Genomic DNA, 8,426 nt, shown 5'->3' on the forward strand with positions numbered 1-8,426 from the left:
TGGTGAGTGAGGGAGAGATGTTAGTAGATGAATAAATAAACAAAAGGAGATGAGAGAGAAGGATTTTCGAAAATTATTTTTGAAAAATGGTTAGTGATTTTCGAAAATTAAAAGAAGAATTAAATTAAAATTGAATTTTGAAACAATTAATTAATTAAAAAGAATTTTTGAAAAAGAGGGAGATATTTTCAAAAATTAGAGAGAGAGAGATTTAGTTAGGTAGTTTTGAAAAAGATAAGAAACAAACAAAAAGTTAGTTAGTTAGTTGAAACAAATTTGAAAATCAATTTTGAAAAGATAAGAAGATAAGAAGTTAGAAAAGATATTTTAAGATCAAATTTTTGAAAAAGATATGATTTTGAAAAAGATAAGATAAAAAGACATTTTTGAAAAGATATGATTGAAATTAGTTTTGAAAAAGATTTGATTTTTAAAATCACAATTAATGACTTGATTCACAAGAAATCACAAAATATGATTCTAGAACTTTAAAGTTTGAATCTTTCTTAACAAGTAAGTAACAAACTTGAAATTTTTTGAATCAAAACATTAATTGATGATGTTATTTTCGAAAATTATGAGATAAAATAAGAAAAAGATTTTTGAAAATTTTTTTTATAATTTTCGAAAATAAATAAGAAAAATGAAAAAGATTTGATTTTTGAAAAAGATAAGATTTTTAAATTGAAAATTTGATTTGACTCATAAGAAACAATTGAATTTTAAAAATTTTTGAAAAAAGTCAATCCAAATTTTCGAAATTTATGAGAGAAAAAAGGAAAGGTATATTTTTTTTTATTTTTGAATTTTTAATGATGAGAGAGAAAAACATAAAAACGATGCAATGCATGAAAATTTTGGATCAAAACAATGAATGCATGCAAGAATGCTATGAATGTCAAGATGAACACCAAGAACACTATGAAGATCATGATGAACATCAAGAACATATTTTTGAAAAATTTTCAATGCAAAGAAAACATGCAAGACACCAAACTTAGAAATCTTTAATGCTCAGGCACTAAGAATTCAAGAATGCATATGAAAAACAACATACAACACAAAACAATATAATATGAAGATCAATCAAGAAGGTTTACCAAGAACAACTTGAAGATCATGATGAATGCAATGCATGAATGCAATTTTCGAAAAATGCAAGATGAACATGCAATTGACACCAAACTTGAAAATTGAGTCAAGACTCAAACAAGAAACACAAAATATTTTTTATTTTTATGATTTTATAAATTTTTTTGTATTTTTTGAAAATTAATTTGAAAAAGGAAAATAAGGATTCCAAAATTTTTAATATGAATTTCAGGAATCTTGTACTCTTAGTCTAAAGCTCCAATCTGAGGGTTAGACATGGCTTAATAGCCAGTCAAGCTTTAGAAGATATTGATACTTTCCATGTATAGAGCAACTAAGTGTGTGAGAGTCAACAAGCTCTTGTGATGATAAGTTGAAACCCCAGTCCAAAAGATTAGACAAGGCTTACAGCCGGCCAGGATTCAACAAATCATCATGAAACACTAGAATTCATTCTTAAAAATTCTGAAGAACATAATAAAATTTTTGAAAAGAATTTTTAATCTTTTTTTTTTTCAAAAACAAATGAAAAATTTTTGAAAGATTTTTGAAAAATTTTTGAAAATAAAACAAAAAGAAAATTACCTAATCTGAGCAACAAGATGAACCGTCAGTTGTCCAAACTCGAACAATTCCCGGCAACGGCGCCAAAACTTGGTGCACGAAATTGTGATCTCAGGCAACGGCGCCAAAAACTCTGTACGCATGTCTTAATAAATCGTTTTTCATTCACAACTTCGATACAACTAACCAGCAAGTGCACTGTCTGTCACTACGCCCAGCACTCACGAGTTTGAAGCTCGTCACAGTCATTCAATCCCAGAATCCTACTCGGAATACCACAGACAAGGTTTAGACTTTCTGGATTCTCATGAATGCCACCATCAATCTAGCTTACACCACGAAGATTCTGATTAAGAGATCCAAGAGATAATCATCCAATCTAAGGTGGAACGGAAGTGGTTGCCAGGCACGCGTTCGTGGGGGAATGATGATGATTGTCACGTTCATCACATTCACGTTGAAGTGCGAATGAATATCTTAGAAGCGGAATAAGTTGAATTGAATAGAAAAACAGTAGTACTTTGCATTAGTTCATGAAGAACAACAGAGCTCCACACCTTAATCTATGGAGTGCAGAAACTCTACCGTTTGAAAATACATAAGTGAAACGTCCAGGCATGGCCGAATGGCCAGCCCCCAAAACATGATCAATATGATCCTAAGATGAACTAAAAATCATAAGATATCTAATACAATAGTAAAAATTCCTATTTATACTAAACTAGTTACTAGGGTTTACAAAAGTAAGTAATTGATGCATAAATCCACTTCCGGGGCCCACTTGGTGTGTGCTTGGGCTGAGCTTTAGCTTTCCATGTGTAGAGGTCATTCTTGGAGTTGAACGCCAGTTTGTAACGTATTTCTGGCGTTCAACTCTGGCTTGTGACGTGTTTCTGGCGTTTAACTCCAGACTGCAGCGTAGAACTGGCGTTCAACGCCCTTTTGCGTCATCTAAACTCGGCCAAAGTATGGACTATTATATATTGCTGGAAAGCTCTGGATGTCTACTTTCCAACGCAATTAGAAGCGCGCCATTTTGAGTTTTGTAACTCCAGAAAATCCACTTTGAGTGCAGGGAGGTCAGAATCCAACAGCATCAGCAGTCCTTCTTCAACCTTTGAATCTGATTTTTGCTCAAGTCCCTCAATTTCAGCCAGAAAATACCTGAAATTACAGAAAAACACACAAACTCATAGTAAAGTCCAGAAATGTGAATTTAACATAAAAACTAATAAAAAAATCCCTAAAAGTAACTAGATCCCCCTAAAAACATACTAAAAACAATGCCAAAAAGTGTATAAATTATCTGCTCATCAACCAACTTCTTCTATACACCTCTCATTGCTCAAACCATGTGTCGGAGGTTGTGCACGATCCTCCTTGTAATCAATTTCATAGCACAATGAGGGAGATTCATCAATTCCAAGAGACTCATTGGTTAGTGTGAAATCATCTTCAATGATGGAGCTTGCTTCTTGCTCAACCTCCTCCTCTTGGTAGCTTCCTTCCAGTTTGATCTCTTCTCCATTGCTTACCAAGGGTATGGGAGGTGAGGTATCTTCTTCCTTAATCTCCATGTCAAGTTCAATGGGGAAGGACTCAATTGTACATAAGAATTCATCAATGATTGAATCCATCTCTTGATCAACCTCTTCAAAGTTTTCCACCATGATGTGCCTTGGAGGTTGTACACCCTCCTCAACATCAATGTCAAGCTTCTTAGAAGAGGACTCTATGACTCCACATCCCCATGGACTTCCAACATCTCCTAATTCTTCAACCACTTTTTCCGGATCAATTATCTCAACTTCCTCCTCTTGTTGCACTCCTTGCTTCAACTCATCTTTTTCACCTTGAAGCTCCAAACTCACTCCCTTACTACGCTCCTGGATTACTTCTCCACATTCAACAATGGGAGTGCCTTGATTACATAGGCTTAGGCGGGATGAGACTATATTGCTAACGGCTTCCGCTATGATAACTATCTTGGCTTCTAGCTCCTTAAACTCCTTTTTCGTCCCCTCTTGTTGCCTTTGTAGTTGAGAGTCAAGATCTCTTAGTTCTAGCGTGAGGGCATCATTGGGAGGCGGTGGTGGAAGAGAGGGTTCATCATTTTAGGAAAAGGATTCATAATTGGAAGGTGGTTCATCTTGGGAAGGGTATGGAGATGGTGCATATTGAGGTGGTTCTTGGGAGTAATTATGTTAGAATTGTTGTGGTTTCATGTATGGTTCATATGGCTCAAAAGGTGGTTGGTATGGTGGATAAGGATTAGAGTCATATGGAGGTGTTTGGTGGTAAGGGCTTGTGAGTAAGGTGGTTCAAAATCACGTTGAGAGAAGGGATCATATGTATGTGGTGGTTGTGGTTGACAATCATAATAAGGATCGTCACATACATTAGATTAGTATGCATTAGGACTAGGATTATACCGATGAGAATCCAGAGAGTAGTTACATTGGGGTGACGCTTGAACGGCTTGGCAGGAATAAAACGCTTTTTGGTCCTTGCGCATCTCCATGAGGAGAGTAGTCATATTCCCAAGCACTTTTGTCAAACTTGTTTCGGAAGGAGGTTGTTGCCAAGAAGGTTGTTCATAAGCTTGGGGCTCCTCCAACCTTTGATCTCCAAATCCTTAATGCATGTTATCATTGTAAATTCCATCTCCTACAACATAATTTGAACCAAACTCATGGCCAAAGGGGTGAGAATTCATAGTGATAAAAGAAAACAAAAACAAATACTAATAAAAACTAACTCCTAAAGCAAGCAAAAACTAACAAGGAAGCATATTAACATATATACAATAGCCAATAACATAGAACCATTACAATTTCCCGGCAATGGAGCCATTAATTTGATGATTGAGATTTGCTAGATGGTCTATAATTTCTCTTATAGAATTAAGAACTTCGTTGTAAGCATAGCTCCAAACTAACAAACAATTCTCACATCAAAAAATTGGTTGTCACAAAGAACAAACCCAAAATAAGAATTAACCGCAGTATTTAAACCTCGGGTCGTCTCACAAAGAATTGCAATGAAGTGGTCAATTATCGCCTATGAAGAACAAGGGGGCTTGATTGATAAAAGTGATAATAAGGTAAAGGACAACAAAGGTAAATCAAGCAAGTATTTAAAGAAGACAAGTAATAAAGAGAGACATTCATGGCAAGAATTGAGAACATAGGCTTTCTATCCTAGTCATACAATGATTAATTCATCTTATTTAGTCAACTCCAACAAACGGAAGAAGGTATCATGTCATCTTCACATAGGGAGAATGTCAAACAAGACTAGTTAATCATGTCACAATAATAAACAAGAATTTATCCTATTACGTCATCCTCGATGATGGAAGAAGGTATCATATTATCTTCGCATTCGAAGAAAGTCTAATACGACTAGCTAATCTCAATCCAAATGTCCTAATCAACTCACTAAGTGAATTAGCAAGAGATTAGAGTTAATGGAAATAATACTAGCTAACAACTCTAGATCACCAACACGGATTGGGTATTCATGACTCAAGATTGCCTAATTACTCTTTCCAAGCCAAGAATGCTCAAAATCTACTCTAAGGTCCAACCAAGCATTTTGTCAAACACTTTGTGGGTGTACAAGGAAAGCATAGTAAAAGTGCAAGAATAATAAATCTACCAACTACCAATTGCAAGAAAAGTAAATCAACAACTCAAATCAACAATAAAAGAACATCAATCATGAAATTGCATCAAAGTAAATCCAAATCCAACATAAGTTCATCATCATAAAAGAGGCATAAAAGTAAAATTAACAAGAGAATTGAGAGAATGAACTAGTAGAAGCAAGAATTCATAAAGGAAATAAGAAGAAAACATGAAAATTGACCTAGATCTAAGATGGAAATATCCCTAAGAACTCTAATTCTAGAGAGAAGAGGGAGCTTAGGGATCTTCATTTAAAAGAATATTTTTGGTGTAGAAAGTCTCAAATTTAGGATCTTCTGCTACACATATTTCTTGAGAAACGAAGTCATAGGCACGTAGGTTCAAGGCCAGGCCGACTACTCCAAGAGAACTCATCCATAAACCAGTTATAGGTACAAATAACATAAAGAAATGTAACCAAAATTTATTGGAAAAAGCAACCCCAAAGATTTGGGACCAAAAGCGGTTAGCAGTGACCAATTAACAAAGAGAGACATTCATGGCAAGAATTGAGAACATAGGCTTTCTATCCTAGTCATACAATGATTAATTCATCTTATTTAGTCAACTCCAACAAACGGAAGAAGGTATCATGTCATCTTCACATAGGGAGAATGTCAAACAAGACTAGTTAATCATGTCACAATAATAAACAAGAATTTATCCTATTACGTCATCCCCGATGATGGAAGAAGGTATCATATTATCTTCGCATTCGAAGAAAGTCTAATACGACTAGTTAATCTCAATCCAAATGTCCTAATCAACTCACTAAGTGAATTAGCAAGAGATTAGAGTTAATGGAAATAATACTAGCTAACAACTCTAGATCACCAACACGGGTTGGGTATTCATGACTCAAGATTGCCTAATTACTCTTTCCAAGCCATGAATGCTCAAAATCTACTCTAAGGTCCAACCAAGCATTTTGTCAAACACTTTGTGGGTGTACAAGGAAAGCATAGTAAAAGTGCAAGAATAATAAATCTACCAACTACCAATTGCAAGAAAAGTAAATCAACAACTCAAATCAACAATAAAAGAACATCAATCATGAAATTGCATCAAAAGTAAATCAAATCCAACATAAGTTCATCATCATAAAAGAGGCATAAAAGTAAAATTAACAAGAGAATTGAGAGAATGAAGTAGTAGAAGCAAGAATTCATAAAGGAAATAAGAAGAAAACATGAAAATTGACCTAGATCTAAGATGGAAATATCCCTAAGAACTCTAATTCTAGAGAGAAGAGGGAGCTTAGGGATCTTCATTTAAAAGAATATTTTTGGTGTAGAAAGTCTCAAATTTAGGATCTTCTGCTACACATATTTCTTGAGAAACGAAGTCATAGGCACGTAGGTTCAAGGCCAGGCCGACTACTCCAAGAGAACTCATCCATAAACCAGTTATAGGTACAAATAACATAAAGAAATGTAACCAAAATTTATTGGAAAAAGCAACCCCAAAGATTTGGGACCAAAAGCGGTTAGCAGTGACCAATTAACAAAGAGAGACATTCATGGCAAGAATTGAGAACATAGGCTTTCTATCCTAGTCATACAATGATTAGTTCATCTTATTTAGTCAACTCCAACAAACAGAAGAAGGTATCATGTCATCTTCACATAGGGAGAATGTCAAATAAGACTAGTAAATCATGTCACAATAATAAACAAGAATTTATCCTATTACGTCATCCCCGATGATGGAAGAAGGTATCATATTATCTTCGCATTCGAAGAAAGTCTAATACGACTAGTTAATCTCAATCCAAATGTCCTAATCAACTCACTAAGTGAATTAGCAAGAGATTAGAGTTAATGGAAATAATACTAGCTAACAACTCTAGATCACCAACACGGGTTGGGTATTCATGACTCAAGATTGCCTAATTACTCTTTCCAAGCCATGAATGCTCAAAATCTACTCTAAGGTCCAACCAAGCATTTTGTCAAACACTTTGTGGGTGTACAAGGAAAGCATAGTAAAAGTGCAAGAATAATAAATCTACCAACTACCAATTGCAAGAAAAGTAAATCAACAACTCAAATCAACAAAAAAAGAACATCAATCATGAAATTGCATCAAAGTAAATCCAAATCCAACATAAGTTCATCATCATAAAAGAGGCATAAAAGTAAAATTAACAAGAGAATTGAGAGAATGAACTAGTAGAAGCAAGAATTCATAAAGGAAATAAGATGAAAACATGAAAATTGACCTAGATCTAAGATGGAAATATCCCTAAGAACTCTAATTCTAGAGAGAAGAGAGAGCTTAGGGATCTTCATTTAAAAGAATATTTTTGGTGTAGAAAGTCTCAAATTTAGGATCTTCTGCTATACGTATTTCTTGAGAAACGAAGTCATAGGCACGTAGGTTCAAGGCCAGGCCGACTACTCCAAGAGAACTCATCCATAAACCAGTTACAGGTACAAATAACATAAAAAAATGTAACCAACATTTATTGGAAAAAGCAACCCCAAAGATTTGGGACCAAAAGCGGTTAGCGGTGACCAATTAACAAAGAGAGACATTCATTGCAAGAATTGAGAACATAGGCTTTCTATCCTAGTCATACAATGATTAATTCATCTTATTTAGTTAACTCCAACAAACGGAAGAAGGTATCATGTCATCTTCACATAGGGAGAATGTCAAACAAGACTAGTTAATCATGTAACAATAATAAACAAGAATTTATCCTATTACGTCATCCCCGATGATGGAAGAAGGTATCATATTATCTTCACACTCGAAGAAAGTCTAATACGACTAGCTAATCTCAATCCAAATATCCTAATCAACTCACTAAGTGAATTAGCAAGAGATTAGAGTTAATGGAAACAATACTAGCTAACAACTCTACATCACCAACACGAGTTGAGTATTCATGACTCAAGATTGCCTAATTACTCTTTCCAAGTCAAGAATGCTCAAAATCTACTCTAAGGTCCAACCAAGCATTTTGTCAAACACTTTGTGGGTGTACAAGGAAAGCATAGTAAAAGTGCAAGAATAATAAATCTACCAACTACCAATTGCAAGAAAAGTAAATCAACAACTCAAATCAACAATAAA

This window comes from Arachis ipaensis, chromosome B05, assembly GCF_000816755.2.
Source record: "Arachis ipaensis cultivar K30076 chromosome B05, Araip1.1, whole genome shotgun sequence".
Lineage (NCBI taxonomy): Eukaryota > Viridiplantae > Streptophyta > Magnoliopsida > Fabales > Fabaceae > Arachis > Arachis ipaensis.